We start from the raw sequence: 19950 nt of genomic DNA, 5'->3' as shown, positions 1-19950 counted from the left end.
TAGCTTGTTAGGGAAGTTGGTGCATCTTTTGAAAGTAAACAGTGCAGACAAGGGACAGTGAAAGAAATTACATTTATCCACCATTTTGTGAAATCATTCTAAATTACGAGTCCGCACTTGTCTTATTTTGCTCTCCCTTATCATCTGTGCTGTTTACTTACTTCGAAGTATACCTTTGTACCTAATTTCATGACACTTTTGCTTTGATAACTGATAGACTTGGTCAAAGCTTTGTGGAGCAAATAAACCTCTCAGAGAACAGCTTGAGTACTTGGATGATTGTTTCTGTTGACATTGATGAAGATTGGAGTATGAGACTGCCCTTTAAAGATGAATTCATCACAGGGCAATCTGCACAAAACTGGCTGTTAAAACGGGTGAAATTATTTTGACACCAAGTTTAGCAGCTGTTTGCATTCAAAAGCAAGTGCGAAAGCTTTGTCAGGAGTGTAGCAGGTCGTGATAAATGTCCAGGCTACTACTGTCGCACTGCCGAAAAAAAATCTTCCAATGATATTTTTTTGTCAAGTTCCAGTCCTGTCAGGGTATGTTAAAAATGCTGTTACTTAATTTATTCTTAAAGTGCACTTCAGCTTTTTTATTACCTGCAAAGGGTGAATGAGGCACTGGCGTAATAGGGCACCCGTCAGAAATGCATGCACCAATACACTGCAATCTTTTTAAACCACTATCAATTGGAAAAACAGATGTTTGCTCTTTGCTGCATTATTTAGTTGTCAATTATTCGGTAATTAAAACAAATCGCTTGAACGGTTTTCTGAATCTCGACGAATGAGGAAATTTACCTTGAAATACATCCATGGAAATTACAGTTCGCGTGAGTGTTAATACATATGCAATTATAGAACATATGGAGGATGTATTTCATCTGTATTCACTGTGCACCATACGTGTACGGCATGCACCTGAGAAACATTGATTGCCCATAGCAAATATTAAGCAGAGTTTTTTCATGGCTTGATAAAAACCGTCATTTGGAGCCTAAATTTTTTAGTTGATTTAGGACACACACTGTACATTGAAAAAAAAATGTCCTGACCTCACTGATTTGCATTTTCGTGCTTCTACAGGATATCTGGAGGAAGCTGAATCTTGCATGTGCACCACAGTCTTTTGCTAGGCAAATATGTGGCCAGTGGTCAACAGACACCACCACTTACCTAGAAAGAGGGCCTGCGCAATCTGTCGAAGATTATTCTTTGACAGTGCACCAGACAATGAAGTTCGGCACCCAGGAAGTGCTTCCGCCCCTGTACTGACGCAAGGGGCCGAAGAAAGTTTTCGTTCAAGCACCTCGACCCAGCTACATCATAAGTGTGTACACTGCGACTTCTGATCATATTATTTTAGTCGTTTTCCATCTCACATGAAACTTGCTCATCGTTCTGTTAAAAAGTACACCTGTGCCCTTTGTAAGGTCACTTTTGCAGCTGTTACCCGTTATAAACAGCATTTTGATGAATTTCACATCTTGATCGTGGCCAGTGAAGAGCAGCATTTGATGAGTAGCGACAGTGAAATAGTCCACCAGGGCATGAGCATTGAAACAGGTCTCATTGAGGCAAGGCTCTCCGATCTGTTCAGGCTTTTGGAGGGTGAGCACATACGTGCAAAAAAGCTATCAGTGCTGTTGTCAAAAACATTTCAGAATTGTTCCACGCCAAGGGCCTACAGCTAGACGCATCAGGTTTGTTAACTGACAAGGCGAGAAAACGTCAGTATGAACGTAATAACATATATCTTAGACCTTCCAAAAAAGCACTTCCCAATGGATCCCATGGTTATTATGTATCGCTAAGGGCACTCTTATAAACCTTGTACCACCATCCAGAAACAAGTAGCCATCTTCAGGAAAAGTTTGTCATCTCTGAAGATGGTTTCCTCAGGGACCTGTGTGATGGTTTGAGGTTCAGGCGCCATGCTATGCTGAATAATCAGGACAGTGGCCTTGGCGTGCTTCTATACTGCGAGGATGTAGAAATTGCCAACCCTTTGGGCATGAAACGAGGCATGTGTGAAAAGCTCACACTGTTTTATGTAATATTTGCCAACTTTCCTCCCCCAAGCAGGTCTCAGCTGAACTGGTATTAATTTAGATTTTATTCACACAGTGAATGAACTGTCAGACAAAGGAATCTCATTCAAAGTTCGGGAAAGAGAAATCGAGACCTATGGCTGTCTCCTTGCATTTCTCTGTGATAATTTAGCAGCACATAATACTGCTGGCTTCAAGGAATCATTTTCGCCAACTGTTCGTTATGCGTGCCGCCGCTGCAATGCACTCACGAGTGATTACCCTAAGATTTGTTTACACTCTGACTGCCGTTTGAGAAGTGACAGTGAAATTCAAGATAAAGTTAAATTGTTGAAGAAAGCAAAGAACTTGGCTGAGCAGAAGGAAGTATCGGCAGCTTCAGGCATCAAGGAACCCTCAGTGCTTCACCTCGTAACAGGGTTCTCATTGACTGAGGATGCACTCTTTAACCCTATGCATATATTTTAAGAAGGTGTGCTACCTAAAGACCTTTTCTTGTTTCTCCGTCACCAAGTACACATCCGTCGGGTATTTAGTAGAAAAAAACTGAATGAAGCATTCAGGAAGTTCAATTTTCATTCATCTATAAATTCAGGAGAGCGCTCACGTTTGTCCGATGCTTCGCTGTCGTTGGTGTCTTCAGCAAGTGCATTGGGAGTTTTCGTTCTACACCTCACACTTATTCTTAATAGCGTTGTTCCTTTCAACCTGCTGGATAAATTCTACCATTGTCTGATAATGGCTGTCCAGATAACACAGCTTGTACTTTCTCCAATTTTGAGTGTCGAGGCCGTAGGTTTTTTTTTCTTTGCAACCTAATGGTTGTTCGGTGTTATGATGAATGTTTAAACTGTTTTATTTTAAAGGAAACGAGCCAATAAAGCGTAGTAACTGAAGAAAAATTTTTGCTGGCTTGCCCTCTGTACACTTACAAATGCGACCGTGGTTTCTACTGCATGTGTAAATATTATAGACGACTTCCATAAGTGTGTACTGTATTTGCTATTTGAATGTTGTATTTCTGCTTTTAATGCACAGGGAGAACTTTTTTTTTAAGATATGAAGGTCAAATGAATGATCTTGTATAATGGTATCACTCAGCAGTCTTTTCATTGACTACACATTGTATTACTGGCATGTAGCCTTCAGTCTCATTCCTCAGTCGTTTTTAGCTGTGAGGTATGTCTGTTGATTGTTCAGTAATTTGCTTTGATGCTCTTGTTCTTGCATTACTGCGATTTTGATACAATTGTGTAAAATGGCTTTCATATAATAAAGTATCAAGTACAGCATCTGTGTAATCTTTACAGTGGTTTCCTACTACTGAATAAGTGTATTTTCATTTTGAAACAGCATGACTTAGTTTTAAGCACCATTTTCCTGCAAGACTTATATCAGAATTTTTTAGAGTCGCTTCCTGCAATTTAACACCGCTGGCGGCCTGGCTAGCAGAAACAGTGTTCCTGATAATATTATATGGAGTATTGTTCCTGTAATATAGTAGTCTATTTATACACAACAGCGTTCCGTAAATATATATGTGGAACATGGTTTTACATATCTCATTCTGCACATAAGAGGAACATTGTTCCAGGTATTAATGTGGGGAACATGGTATTTCTTACATCATTCTAAAGTTAAGAGCAACAATGTGCTACATAAATAAAATTCTATCCAGTTCATGTGTTACTCCTATATAAGGGGAACTTTTTTCCAAAAAAGTTGCCCTAACTAAGTGGAACCTATGTGTAACCAGATTAAGGGTGTACGCAGGCGTCCGATTGAAAGAGATTACCTGAACAGCAAAATATGTAAGCTTTTCCTGCTTATTGCGACAATACGAAGAACAAAGTAGGCGTGCTCTCTGAGCCACCTTTTTGTTATAAACTGAAAGCATTCTTTTGCACGCTAGTATCTATCTTCTTTCTTAAAGTCACGTTGTCCAGACAGCGGAGCGAGGAACAGATAATAGAAGACGATGACGTAAACTTACTGTCATACCATTGTACATAAAGAATAGTTGCAATGGCGCTGCAACGTACATTGCAACGAAACGTCGACGTCACCACATGCTGAAAAAGAAGTCAACCTCGGTGCCAGAAATACACGAAGATTCGGCGTTCTCAATGGTCAATGGCCTCAAAGTCGTAATCGAGGTCAGACATTATCTTCGAAGCAATGTGTTGTCGTAGGTCTTTGTAGTACGATAAGAATGTCTTATATATAATTCTAAAACAGCGCAAGGATCCATCCCCAGTTTTGGAATTACGGGCCTATATCCCTACCAAGCTCTCTCTGCAAGGGTTTCGAAAAGATAATAAACATGCGACTCCTGCACTTCCTTGAAACAAACAGTCTACTTCACCCATACCAGTACGGGTTTCCAGAGAGTAGATCCACCGCTGACTGACCCTGGTACGTATGGAGGCACAAATTCGGGATGCTCTCGTCCATAAGCAATTCTTTCTTTCTATGTTCCTCGATATGGAAAAGCCCTATGACACCACATGGCGCTTTGGCTTACTGCGAGACCTGTCACAATTATGTGTACGCGCTAGCATGTTGACCATAATCGAAAGTCATTTGTCCAATCGCAGATTGCGTGTCCGAGTGGGAAATACGCACGCCTTTAGATTATGGAGCGATAATCATCAGTACGCGACACCGATAGCCATGAAGATGCTTGACCTTGTCCACCATTTGGGCATTCGCCTTTCCACGGGTGCATTTCGCACCAACCAAGAAGGATACAGGACGGAGCGCTCCGTCCTCTGTCCTTTCTTAGTCTTCGTGCATATTGCGGTTGTTTCATCACGAATCTAAAACATTTCCTTAGACGAAAGCTCAGGATTTATTGGCAGAGCACATGGGATAGGCACACACAAAATGAAGTACAAGTTATCAACCTGCACCTTGGTAACTGGCCGCCAGCATAAAAGTCACGCCGCACAGAAGTAACACAAGGCTAAGAACAGGACACACACACACACAGTACATTCTCATACCTTCTGTCCGATGGTGATCCACCCATGTGCGAGAAAAGTTGTGAACCACTTACCGTCCTTCACATTCTTATTCAATGCAATCAATTAGATCCTATTAGAAAAAATTTTCCCCCGTATCGGCGTGCTTCGCTGCAAATGTCTTCGAAAGACGATAGTCTTCAGCCGGCCGTACTACATGAGTCCTTGTCTCATCCGTGGCCACCCGTGATGCTGTTCTCGCACCATTTCCGTCCTGACATGATAAATGCAATGGAGGTTTCTTGAACAGATTTAATTTTACTGGATTATTTCATCAAGCGGCCATTTATGTTTTGCCTTGCCTGAGCACGCGCCTCCTCTATGTTGAATCGGCCGCATCTGGCTGGCATTGATAAAATAGAGGAGCAGCTGCCTGAGATGTGGACGCCATCTGGCAGTGGCGTCGGGAAACATGAGCTTGTGCAGAACCCAGGGCCACTGCCAGGTGGCAGCACCATATCGTCGGCAGATGGCTTTTTCGTGCATAGCGTCGCATTCCAGCGCTGCCTAAGAAACACTAGCGTTTTTAGAATTACGTATCTATGTTTTTTTTTTCAGTAAAGAAGCACACCACCTAATACCTACGTATTGATACTGCGTCTCAGGTATGCGTAAGATTTGCTTTTTCATCGTAATATTTGCTTTTTCATCGGCAGAAGGGAGGGATTCCTCCTGTTGGCGGGGTCGAATTGCGTAGAGCCAATTTCTCCTCTGGCAGTGAACCACTGGCGTAATCAGGCGAGGGGGGGTCAATTCCACCCCCCCCCGAAACTTTTCAGGTTTGCCTGTGTGTGTATGTACGCGCATACATACAAACGCTTGCGCGGACATATATAAAGTATGGTTGTCCCCCCCCCCTTTGATAAAGATTTCTGGCTACCTTAAAAAGTAAATTACAAACAAAAGAAAAGCTGCGTGCACATTGCATTTTTCTTTCTTTTTCTTTTTTTGCTCTTCACCCTCCTTTCTACTGACGGCTCTCCGCATTCGCCAACCGCTCGGGCCATGTCATCGCGGCGGCGATTAAAAGCCCTTCCTAACCTCTAATTCATGCTCATATATTAAAATTGCGCGATAGAAGCCCAAGGAACAAAATAGGCATTTGCCTAAAATCCGGTATCTATTCATGACCTACGCAACCTGCATGTCACGTGATTCATGTCACAACCTGTTAATCGTGTTCTTCATGAGCTCAGGTCCTGCTATGCTAATTTTGGTGAATACTAAGGAGACGACCTCGAGAGCGTCGAGACGTAGGTGGCAGTTGCAGCCTCGACTTATGAGCATCATGTACAACGTGTAAAAATATGTTTGTACCGATCAAACATTCGTATGTACTCATCGAAATGTAATTGCAGCTGCCCGAGGAAATTCCCAGAGAAGAGATGGCGTCACCGGTGCAGGTATGACAGTCACTATTTGTTTTATATGATTATCTCATTGCGAAACTTATTTTCATATTTTGCGAGCGGTCTATATGAAAGACTGCACCTCGACGGTATGTGTACTGTGTTGAAACTAGAAATATATATATATAATTCTTGTTTTTTATTTTTTCATTCTAAGAACTATGTGGAAAGGGGTAGCCGTCACCAAGCAATGGTGACCACAACTCCTTGATTTATTTCCTATTTCAATAAAAAAGGAAGGAGATGAAAGACAACGGGATAACCAGAGTTTACCAAATTCACTGCCCTGCACGTGCGGAGGTTAACATGTAGCTATAGAGACGAAAAGAAATGACTCCCGATAATGCCTCAAGATAGTGTGGCGTCTCTGTACTAGGGCACTTCAACCGGACGCCTTGAAATATTGCAGAACTTGCATGGCTATTTGAGATATCCGAACTCCCGATATGTTCTGCAGAAGACCGATCATGAAGCCTACTCAAAGTGCAATTTAGAGCTTCAGCACGGATATTAGAGGAACTCATATCGTCATTTTTCATTACCTCATCAATATTGCTCATTTATTCCAAATTTTTCAGTAATTACCTCGAAAATCTTATTTCCACTGACACAATTCCTTCCTTCGCTCCAAATACACCATTGATTTCCAACTTTTTCGGCAGATATGCGTTGCCGATTTGAATTTATTATCGTGTAATAATGAGGCGTTTAGGGACTCAGACTGTCGAGTTTATTCTTTGCCAAATATTTCACCTTTGAGCGACATGTATAGCTATTTTGCTTCCAATGCAACACCCACATTTCTGTGAATAGAAGAATACACTATTCGGCGAATTGCTAATATACATGCTGATTGAAAATAGCGCTTGCCATGTAGCTTTTTTCGTTTGTCTCACGTTATTTCGCGCGATTTTCAATCATCTGCGAATAGGTTTTCCCGCCTGCTATTGTATACTCTTCATATTAAAGGAGTACGAATTCGCGAGAGGTCAACAGTGTTCAAAAATTGATATTTAGGGTTTCGTAAGATATTTCATGTTTGATGCACCTATCACTCACCAACCGGGAAATTACTTGCGCTTGTTTGTTAAATGCAATGTTATATGACACTTAGTCTCCCGTAAGCGCCGGGTCATTGAAGCGGATCGATGAGGGGGGATTGAAACAAAAATGCCTGCGAATTTCAAATCAAATCATTTATTTGCCAGACAAACACCGATTCTGGAGGGGCTCCCTGGCTAAAAGCGGCTATGGACAGCTTGACTAGTCCAAAGAATCATTTACAAGGCAGTTTGGACATTGTAAAGTTTTACACCAGATATGATACAAAAAATATATGTATGGCTTATTATTAGGGTTTCTGAGATATATGATATGTCATTACTGCTACATTTTTAAAACATTAGTTATATTAGAACATCTCAGGCACCTTCATAGCTTAAGAAAAGGCGTGCATGAGAAACATAGACACCAGAAAGGAACATGAAACAAAAAGAACATACAAACACGACAATCGCCATTTTTCGAAAACAAAAAAAATATCACAGATTTATGCAAATAATGATCGTCTTTCTGAGCATATTGTATTACTCTAAAATAGAGTGAATTCATAAAGCTATTAATACAATTGTTGAAATTTTTAATACACGTCTTTAATTATAAAAATGTATAAGAAAATCACATAGGGAAAATCCAGCAAACAGTATATTTTTCAATGTTGACAAAATCGCTACAAATTGCCGCAGAAGAATCAAAGTTCTTTACTGAGGGACTTCTCACCTGACTTTATTTATTCAGAATCAATTGCAAGTTGTATTGTAGTGTCTGAAATTTGTAAATATGGCGAAAGATATGAATAAGCCATTTATTAGTGCTCCTTGTGCGCGACCTAACATCTGTGGGGTTTAGCCATGCAGTATATTTAATAAGTTGGTCAATAGAGTCAGAACAGAAATAATGAAATACAGTGAAACCTCGGTGATACGATAAGAGCTCATACGAAATTCGGGGTGATACGAATTTTTCATTGCTCCCGGCCAAGGCCCATTGGCCTGCAATGTAATGGAGTACGGCTTTTGCGAACCGATTTTCACCCAGCGACGTTTGATACGAACGTACGCTACCGGCCAGGTACGAAGAGGTGCTGTCCGCGCTGTCGCGGAAGACGCGCCAAGCACGTGCGAGAGCGGAAACGCAAGCGTGGGCACGAGCGCCGCACCGCCAAATTGTCAGAATCACGGTGCAAGAAAAACACTTTTCTTACCGTCAGAATAAACCTTCAGAGACGCATCACGGCCTCCGAGATTGTGTGCGCGAATCTTTGAGGCTCTTATGTGCCTCCATGGGCCTTCGCGTTTAGATTACATAGGACATTAGCGCCATGCTTTTTTTTTCTAACGCGTCGACGTGGCCTGCTGTCGTTGTACTGTGTGCCTGCCTACCTCATGCATCAAACATCCTATGAAAGGTGGGCGAGGACCGAATGAAAGCGAGGACGGCCTTGGCGAAGAAGTGAGGCCTCACAACGTCAACATTCGTGACCGTTGAGGTCGCACTTGTGCGGGCACGGCCGTAAGTCTCCCAAAAAACATTCCCAGCACCTCCGCGATAACACAATAGGACCGATGACACACATGACCGTGGTTCTATAATTTTGTGGCCTTGAGCCATCGCGTCAAGGCACTTCTTTTGTAACATTCGCTGCAGTGCACCGGTGTCATGCAAGAAAAACATACTAAAATTTGGAAGGGGCTACTGCTGTCGCGGGTCACAACGCACCTGGTTCATTAATTAAATACGCGCATACGGGCCGTATATTTACGAGTGCTGGTATGATGCCGACATCTAAAAACTTGACTGACAATTATCCAGGGTTCTTCCTGACGTTGCTGCGGCCCTGAAAAACAATAAATGAAAATGTACGCCAGCTTTCTTTTGTCGCATGCTAATTTTTCATGCTTTCTAGTGATACGAATTTCGGATGATACGAATATTTTTGGTGGTCCCGTGAGATTCGTATCACCGAGGTTTCACTGTAGCATAATTAAAAAAACATGAATGATTTCAATCCTAATAACGTTATAATTCCGGAAACAAATTGCGTTGATGAGCAGTAATTTAGATTGGTATCACTTGAATTTTCGGTACGTTTTTGTCGTAGCCAACACCAAACTGCAGAAATTCTGTACATTGGTGCGTCCACTTGTGACGCCACAATTCAATTGTATTTAGGTAGTTCTGATTTCAATTCTGAAAAAGGTTTGGCGTCAGGATTCCAGAAGCATATATCAATACTAGTCTCCAGAATGACTGAAGTTTGGACGCCAATTCTGAAATATAGCTTTTGTTCCGCGGTTGTGTTTCAACACACTGCAACCACATGGGATTTCTCACAAAAAAATGCTTGAGGTCTGTCTAGCTCATGAACATATTTAATAAGAAAAAAAAAGATGGCTGATCCTTCCGTCATGAAAATAGCAATAACACGAAAGTGAAAAGTGTCTTGGCAGTATTAGTGCTTATTTTGTAGTGATATATGAGAGCTTGTACAATGTCTATTGGTATTTGGCAGCTATAGACCTTATGCAAAATCTGCTGCCATTTTTTACACGAGAAGTACGCTGATCATGTGCATGTTTATACTGATTGGTCAACTACCCTCCAGTGTTCGTCCGGAGCAGTGGTCATCCCAGTCAAAGCTATCAGCGTCAGTTTCAAGACGGACCACCCAACGACATCGACAGCAGTAGAACTTGCTGCTCTTCGCGCAGCACTTTGTGCAGTCAACTGCGAACAGCCTCAACGATTTTCAATCTTCTGCGATTCGAAGGCAGCCCTGCAATCTTTGCTATCAGCCCTGCCAAACGGACCATACGAGCAGTTGGTCTTCGAGGTTAGATATCTCCTCCATACTTCGTTAGAGAAAGGACACTACGTGACATTTCAGTGGCTGCCAAGTCACTGCGGCCTGATAGGCAATGAACACGCCGACAATGCTGCTCGATCAGCTCCTCAAGATGACAGGCTCGAGACAATACCCCTATCAAGGACCGATGCTGCTAGCCAACTTCGAGTGGCTGCACAAGAAATTAGTTCCTCCACTTGTAATACAGCAAGCAGACTGCACAACCACCGCCTCCACTGCGCGACCAATTTGCGTCTTCAGACAGCTACGGGACTACGCCGAAATGATGCCACTCTGCTTTGCCGTTTATGGCTAAGAGTGGCTTTCGCAAAGTGCATTTGCATGTTCATGTTATGCGGGTATGTGCCACAGGTGATTCACAGTCTCAATCAACGCATTAACGCCGAATATACGCATTGAAACGCAAGGCAAGTGAGGCAGCTGAAGACAGAATACTACTGAAGGACGTTCGACTGCCACCCACTCGCCCACGTATTCCGCCAGAATGACACAGTGTTCGCTTCATTTCATATGAGGCATTTCATATGATGGTCTCATGCTGACTGAGGATGACGTCACAATGATTGAGAGCCGCTTTGTGACACGCGAAAAAGACGCCGCTAAGTGCCCTGACGATATACAGCTGTACTACAGTAATGCGGACGTCGACCGCTATAACGCACGTTGCCTCGACGCTGCGGACGACATGTCATCCCGCACGCGATAACAAAACGTGCTATAAGAACGAGCAGGTACACAGGGATCTCCTGACCAAGGTGGCCAGCATGAACGCAAGCGGCATGGGTAGATTGCCGTTCTCGATTTACCTGAGCGTTGCCAAGCCGTACATGATCACAGCCAACATCGACATAAGCGACGGCCTCGTTAATTGAAACATAGGCGCCTGGTGCTACATCGAGCGTGACGAACACGGTAACCTCTTTAGAATGTGGCTTGATTTTCCAACGTCTACGGTAGTCACGGGCGTCCCAGCCAGGACGAAGCACATCACTACCGCACACCCTCAATAGAATTGAAATGACTGCCCGTGGGTCTGCGAAACACCACAACCATGGCCTGAAAAATATATCGTGTAGGAGGGCACAGTTTCCCCTTGCGCAAGCAAACGCCATAACAATATATATGCCACAAAGGACCACGTACACCCAGATGGTATTCGGATACGATAAGCGCCATCCACTGATGTTGGTCTACGTAACATTTTCCAGGACTACCAGCCTTGACGGCCTATACTTCACCAACGCAAAAGGTAACTTCAGGTTCCAACATGTCGCCGGCTCTATTGACGCAGTCTGTCGGCATGACTTGGCTAGCAAAAAGGCCTCTGGACATTGTCTTGGACCGGGCTACCACCTTCATTCGGTGCCACAGCCACAACAATCACCTCATGCTCGCAGCTCTCAACGTACAGTCTGCGCACGCGCATGCGCACGACCTCGGAAAAGACGCTCTGCTCTTAGAAATTGGCGTGTTAGCACTTTCTGAAAATTAGAGCGATGAGCTCACTGCATCCACGGGATTCCAATGTGTCGTCCACAGCAAGCAGCTTCATTGCAGGTGCGGCGGCGTGGAACATGACGATGCGCAAATGCAACGTAGGCCGCACCCCACTTCGCCGGCCGCCAGACGCCGAATGCACATGAACGAGCAGCGGAATCGGCGAGGTCTGTGTTGCGCACATCAATCACAATAACAAAATCATCGCGCTCGCCGCCATATACGTGAGAGATGTCAAGAAACCCTTCCACACATGCACACTCGTTCGTCAAACGTGCGTGCGTTCTCCATCGTAACGGACAAGTATAATAACTACATATCGGCTAACCGCGTCTGGTGTTGGCAATACCTATGTTGCGGTTGGCATCGTTACGCAACTGTAAACAACTTGTTATATGACACATGTGCGACTATTCAACATATGTGTGTGCGTATACCATTTGCGCCGCTTAGCGTCATTTCGCAACGTTTCCTCAAAGGGAAAAGTTACGCCACAGTCACCTTCCCGCCGTATGCTTCGATTACATCGATTCCACGCCGAATTTCTTTTTTACCTTCTCACTAAAAACAAATTTAACACCAACAGTAAACAGTATTTGGTAGCACGACAAGGTAGAACATTGCGAAGAAGCAAAGTTGGTGCTTTCCGAATACCTCAGACGTACACTAACATTTACTCGTTTTCCTTCGCTGTGAATTGCCGCTGTTAACGCGAGAAAGCATCAGCGCAGAACAATATGAAGATAACCTAAAACGACAATTAAATATGGACGCCAGTATTCATGCTTACCGTTTCGTGGAAGCCTCTGAGATCGTTCTTTAGTAATGCATTGTTAGTTTTGTATTAGTTGATTTGTGTATGTACGCAATATTTCGGTTATATAAGGCTATGTGTTTTTGTTCGCTTGTGCTCGCTTATGTTTTCAAACATTGCTTGTTAACTTTGCATTTATGGCGTTGTATTATTTGATCGATGTATGCACGAAATATTTCGCTCATGTACGCTTATATTTTTTGTTCATTTCTGTAGCTTTTTTTCAAGTGTTTTTCTTTCATGCAATGTACTAGTTGTAAATGTGCTGCTTTTGACCCACCCTGTAACGGCCAACAGCCGACAGTATGAGTAAATAAAATAGTATATTATATAAAGGGGGGGGGGGAGGGAAGTGGGTGTGAGGAGGCTGGATGTGAGGATGAGAGGCACGATACCAACTCGCCCCTTTTGCCGTCTTACTGCAGAGAAACGAGGAGGGGAGAGGGTAAGGAATAGCATAGTCCTGTATAGTGTATTATAGCAAGGGGTCTGAAAGAGAAGTTTTCTAGTGTGCCTTGTCAATTTCGTGCGCTGCGCAAAGATGGATAAGTTCCAACTCGCCCATCTATCAAGTCCAACTACAGAGATGTAAAGATGAGTATGAGAGGAAAAAAAGGAAGGAAATGCCACGAGCTCCGCTGTTTCCTCAGTATTTGCACTACTACTAAGTAGTATCCCCAATTTTTTATTATTATTTTATGTTACAACAAAAAAAATTTCTTTCTAGCGCCAATATTCGCCATTTCATATTGTCGTATATTTGCGAAAAATAAAGGTGACGAAAATGTTGCCTCCGTATTCGGAGCTCGATATTTTAGAGCGAAGCTGTGTACCTCTCGTTGGTCTGAAAATTTTGTGGCGTCAGCACAAAACTATAGCGCGTATGTGCCATAGATATCGGGCAAATCACACTACACACCACAGACGCTCGCGTGCTCCTCTGCTAGTAGACGCGCGCTCCTTGCGTTTTCACATCGGACGATGAGGAAGGGCATTCGGAGAGGTGGACAGACGAGCCGATGAACACAGCGTAGCAAAGAAAAGAGCGAAATGAGCAAACGTGTGGAACTCCGCAAGCATTAGCCGTAGACTCGTGCACAACTGCAACGCCACAGCTAAATTTCGACGTCTGGGTGGTTTCGGGACCCTTTAACAACTCAGGGCAAACGGCATAATTTTCTTTGCAATCAGGCATACAGCATAGAGCTCATGTATTCGTTTCGATAAAGAAAGTCACAAAACAGGCATCAAAACCACATGATGGATGATAAGGCTTCTGTGAACAATGGGCGCACTCACCAACGCGTTCCCGGTAAAGATTAGGTTGCAGCTGCTTTGCACATCGCACGAGTACTTCGAACGACGTAAAACAGCCCTTCCTTCACCCTGTGTGTGTTTTCCGCTTTCATATATAAAAGGGAGGCCCCTCTAGCAGCTCATACAGTTCATTATAAGACTGCCATGGGTAGATCACGGAAATTAAAGATACCTGAAGAACAGCGTGAATACATTGCCCGACGAAAAGAACGAGTTCTTGCTGAAAATTGTCGCGGAACCAATCACGGTCTACCATCGCCACCACAAAGCGATCATCGCTACCATCACTCTAAAGTAGCAATAAAACATATCCCCCCTCCCCATCTAATTTTGTGTTGATTGATACAGCTTCAGTAAACATTAACGTTCGCAGGGCGGGATGGCAGCCAATTTTTTTTCCCCTGCCCAGCAGGGCATTTAGCAAGTAAACGAAGTTCACTTTCGGGCTACCGAGTGATATATGCGCCAAATATGAAATGTATCATCATCATCAGCCTGTCTACGCCCACTGCAGGGCAAAGGCCTCTCCCATGTTCCGCCAATGAACCCTGTCCTGTGCTTTCTGCTGCCACGTAATACCTGCAAACTTCTTAATCTCATCTACCCACCTAATTTTCTGTCTCCCCCTCACGCGTTTGCCATCTCTTGGAATCCAGTCAGTTACCCTTAATGACCACCGGTTATCCTGCCGACGTGCTACGTGCCCGGCCCATATCCATTTCTTCTTCTTGATTTCAACTATGATGTCCTTAACCCCCGTTTGTTCCCTGACCCACTCTGCTCTCTTCCTGTCTCTTAAGGTTACACCTATCATTTTCCTTTCCATCGCTCGCTGCGTCGTCCTCAATTTAAGTTGAACCCTCTTTGTAAGTCTCCAGGTTTCTGCTCCGTAGGTAAGTACCGGTAAGATGCAGCTGTTATATACCTTCCTCTTGAGGGATAGTGGTAGATTACCATTCATGATTTGATAATGCTTGCCGAATGAGCCCCAACCCATCCTTATTCTTCTAGTTATTTCACTCTCATGGTTCGGCTCCGCGGTTACTACCTGTGAAATTTAAAGTGCAAATTTTTTCCCGCATGTGGTCAGGTGTGGAATCACTAAATGCACTTCATTAAACACCTCATCCTTGAATATCTAAGAACTGTGTTGCTCTTTACTGCTAGAATTCGAGGAATATCAACCATTTGTGTATGCATAGCTTGCGTATGCTTGTCTTGTTCTTGCTTTGTACATGCCTATGTATTACCAAGATATGTTACTTGGCTAGCATCTCCATTCTTGTAGTTCAAATAGTCGCAGACTTTTTCCGGGACTCAAAGGTGAGCCCAAACAACAGATAATTCATAACGACCCCCAACGACAGCGAGTTAGCACGTGTATGGCGCCTGCCTTCTGTTTGAAAGTCTGCGCTTAGCGCAGCTGCAATTCAAACAGCTACCTGGTCTATGCTATAGTTCGGCATGTGTGTTCACACGCCGGAATATTGAAAAGGTGTTCCTAGAGGGCTGCGCTTCTTTTCCGTGTACTGAAATACTTTTCGTCATTATTCAATGCTTAGCGCTCCCGATATTCTTGCGGTTGTCCAAATGAAACTACAGCGGCGACTGCTGAAACCTTTTGTCTCCTGTATAGCAGTTAAACGCTTGATCTTTTGTACAGCAGCATACACATGGCGCGACCTAGTATACAAGTCACCAACTTAACGAGAAACTCGGGTTAACGTTTTACTGCTGTTGACGAGCTAAATATAATGCATGAATAGTGCGCACGTGGGTCATTGTTTGATAAAAGAAACCGTTCCTCGGATGCCTTATCAATCCTCCATTTCATACAATATGTGCAACGTTCCAAAGGCTATGGCGAGACTTCTTGCTGTAAGTACGTCAGAACCAATGAATACTTTTCAATGAAATGTTTTCATCATCCTGAATGCAATTTCTTTTTCGTTTTTGGCTTACTATTACATGAAGATCTTTTTTTAGGCGGAGTAATACCTAAAGATCTGGGAGTAATAGATGAAGAACTCTATTGTAAGGTTATCACTACGTTGCTAGAAATCACTCATCGTTTGGTTGTTCTCAGTTTATGGTATTTGATTTGCAGCCGGCCGTGACGCCTTCCGCTCTCGCATGTACTCGGCTCGCACGGGCATTTACATCCAGGAAAGCCGACCACAAAACGCGCGGAGTCATACATTTTGCTATACGAACTGCTTGCATAGCTTCGACAGCCTTGCACCGGGTATGTGAAACGGAGTGTCGTATAGGCTGGAAGTATTACCGAAAAACGCAGAATGGCAGAGCAAGAAAAAACATGCATATTTCCGCACTTCCGGCGTTTATTAAGAGATAAATATCTGCACCTATTCAAGACCTATATCTTCGTTCTAATGCCTATCCCGTATGCCAACTGATTACCGAACTATATTCAGGAGAACTGGCTGTAAAGTGGTTAATGAAAAGCAATGAAAAAAGAAAGATGATGTGCTCATTACCGGTCATTACAGCCCAGACCGTCTGCGTGGCAAGCAGGTCTTCTACCAGTGGGCCACACCATTACTTGAAACTGCTTCGAAAAAAAAAAACCACTATATGAATGTGATGTAGTGAGAGCAGTCTCATTAACGCACATAATATTGCGCGGCAGAAGCGTGGAATCGCACCAGGCGTCAAAGCATGTGAATAGAACGATATATGGGTTTTTTAAAGGTCCCCCCATTACAAAGCACTCACGCATAATTGATCATCATTGTCAGGGACAGAATCAACGAAGTAAGCATACAGCTGCGCAGCTGCGCGTGGCACCTTACGGACGCGTTTTGGGCACTTCCTAACAGTATTTGCGGTAGGCATTCTAGAATAGTTTGAAATGGCCCATGCTACACGCGCAGATGTTCGCTTCCTCGCGGCGCGGCTGAGGTGTCCACCGAGAAGCGAAGCGAGGACAGGGCAGCGATTGAGAAGACTATGGGAACGGGGCTGATTACGCTATCGCGTTCTGCTCTTGAAGGCGAAGCGCAAGCGCCCTGCAACTTCTTTAGATGCGAAGCAGGTTTTGCTCGGGGCTGTGTCCGGCGTTGGCCTCCGCGCTCCACTGCGCATGCGCCTATTCTCTCTCCTCTACTCTTCTACGCTCTACCCCTCTCGCAAGACTCATTCTTTCCTTGCAACGCCGCGATGAGCGCCAGCGCATGCGCGTCCCCTTCCCCTCTCTCTCCTCTCCTACGCTCCCCCCTCTCTCGCGCCTTTCGACCACGTTCTCCGCTCGCCCTGTGAGAATTAGCGGCCAGGCTAGAGGGAAGACACGACGCGCGTAGCGTTCCTCTTCGCGTTCCACGACGCTTTGAATGGATAGATGCAGCTTACGGCGCGGGACTTCGCCCCAGCTTGAGAACCTGGCGAGCCAGCTCCTAAACAAATGCTCCATCTCCCGCTCAAGCGAACCATCTCCCCGCTGCTTCGCATCCACACATAGTTCCCTTAGGGGGAGATGGTGCAATTTTTTCTTCACCCATTGATTACTTCCTCAGCATAAGCAAATGTGTTTTATATGTTAGTAGGAATTCGCGAATAGTCATCTTTAAGATTGAATAAAACACGAAGGGAATAGTGAGATCAGAGTAACAACTCGAATCGAAAAACATTGTATTAATAAAACGCCGTTCTGATTAACTAAAACGGCTTTCAGATTCCAGGATTTACAATTTTCACATTATAACTACAGCTTCCGCATCAGCTACAAATAAGTTGATTATTCACACGGCTATTCCAAGAGTATTAACAACCGTTGAATAACTAGTAAAGTCTGGCTCCCCGAGCGACATAACCTCGCGAAATGTCTTTTCTGATATGCTTTGTGCCTATACTCTGCACTGGAGAACGAAAGATATGATAGGTTAACACATATAATGCGTTTATTTCAGCACAGTTTGCACTTCTAAATTCTCCTAAAGTATTAAAAAATAATGTAGTATTAACGAACGGTGGCTATTCGATCAACAGACCAACCAGAATGGGCCACTCTCTTTTATTGTATATTTGAAATTGTCGAATATTCAGACCCCTCTATATATTACTGTCATGGAGTTAGTCTTAGTATATACGAATGCAATTACTTTTACCTAACATCTTTTTTTTTTTCGGTTCCGGCAGGTGCGAGAACAGCAAGCATTGGTGGCAGCTCTGGAGGTGCCTATAGAAGAACGGGTAACTTCGGCCAGGCAGGGGGTGCAAGTTTGCCAGGAAGCTACGAAAGCTTTTCAAGCGCAATTCCTAGTGGATACTCAGTCTACGGTGCTGTAGGTGCACCTAATAGCTATATTAGAAGCAGTAATGGAATTTACGGCGGCAACGCTGGAGGAGACATGGCCTATGGTAGTAACCTAAACAACGTCGGCGGCGGACTTTACGTCAATCAAGGCACAGGCATAAGTGGAACCTACGGCACTAGCGTCGGCGCAGGTATCGGAAGCGGCCTAAGCGTTCCTTCCGCAGACGGATATCTGGGTTTCTATGGAGGGTCAAACACGTTAGGAGGTAGTGGTTTTGTCAGCGGAGCTACTCGTCCAGGAGCAGTGGGAACAGGTTCACTTGGAGGCCTCGATGTAGGTGCCGGTAGCGGTGCCGTGCTCTCCGGGGGCCTGGGAGGCCTAGAGGCTATGGAGACTACGGGTTATCAGGGTACCCGGGAGTGCTCGGAGGGGCCGACTATGGCATTGCTGACTGGCGGGAAAGGCTCAGGGAGAGAAGGCGTCTGCGCCAGCTCAGGCGCATCCTGCGCCGTTATAACCACGATCAAGATGCACTTGCTCGACTGGGTTATCCTGTCTCGGTGTACGGACCTAGCTTTGGTGCTGGAATAGGAGCGGGTGCAGGCTTGGGAGCCGGTGCAAGCGGAGGGCTGGGAGGTCGAGTAGGAGCCGGGCTTGGGGGAGGCATTCGTGGTGGCTTGGGAGGTGGTGCCGGAGTGGGTGGTCGAACGCGAGGTCACCTGAGAGTGCGAGCTGGTCTCAGCGTTGAAGTCAACCTCGGAGTGGACGCAGGTGTAAACTCAGATCTTGCTGGAGGTGCCAGGGCACAGAGGTGTCGCTGAGAACGTAAACGGCGGTGCTGGCGCCAATGTGGCTGGCGGTGTTGACGCTGGTGCAAATGGCCGTGCCGGTGTCTCTGGTGGTGTATCTGGAAGTAGGTTAAACTTATAGTTGCCGAAACATTTCGACGAATGTTAAAGACGAAAAAGATTCTTCGAGACTTCTTTTAACCTGTTAGATTACGCCAAATCCTTGCCATGCAAACAACGTTTTCATCCCACAAGCTTCTCAGCGAAATGGCACCTCAACTTCAGGTGTTCGTGCAATAAAGTACGTACTATTCTCTTTCGACAGTCTCATTTGTCACAACCAAGTAGGCGTCAACAAAAAGCTTGAATTTCTTTGAAGAGTTCTTATAAAAATATTGTTCAAATTGTAATTTGCTTATTTCTCTTCTACCTCTTTAACAGTGGATAAATATCCATTAATGAGACGGTAAATCGAGACATAATCTATAAACGAATATTTATTATTTACACAAGGAAAACGTAGTGTAGGTAAACTCACGAAACCGTTTACTTACAACGCTGAACATGAGTAGATGCTTTTGCAATGTAGCAGTTTAGGCGACTTGGTAGAGCTTCATCATAAAACAGCGCACATACACGAAGACGAAAAAGAATGAAGGTGACGACGTCGGTTTCTTTCTTTTTCGTCTTCGTGTACGTGCGTTATTTTATGATGAAATACTTGTTGTCGGTCCTTAACATAAAATATATTCGCTAGATCTTCTATGCGGCCATGGTGGGCATAAATTTATTCCACTGTCCCAAGCATTCCCTTCTGTTACAGTAGTGAAGCATCCCGTCCTGGTTG

The 19950-nt window shown here is 44.3% G+C and overlaps 1 long non-coding RNA gene across 1 annotated transcript; it reads left to right on the top strand.

Moving 5' to 3' along the window:
* The first annotated feature begins 5637 nt into the window (after positions 1–5637).
* LOC119390827 (uncharacterized) lies at positions 5638–19654 on the top strand. The gene is made up of 3 exons (XR_005183502.1): positions 5638–5684; positions 6438–6482; positions 18197–19654. It is a non-coding gene; the product is annotated as an uncharacterized LOC119390827 (long non-coding RNA).
* Positions 19655–19950: the final 296 nt, after the last annotated feature.

The sequence above is a fragment of the Rhipicephalus sanguineus genome, chromosome 4, assembly GCF_013339695.2.
Source record: "Rhipicephalus sanguineus isolate Rsan-2018 chromosome 4, BIME_Rsan_1.4, whole genome shotgun sequence".
NCBI lineage: Eukaryota > Metazoa > Arthropoda > Arachnida > Ixodida > Ixodidae > Rhipicephalus > Rhipicephalus sanguineus.
This window is presented reverse-complemented; position numbering and strand designations above follow the sequence as displayed.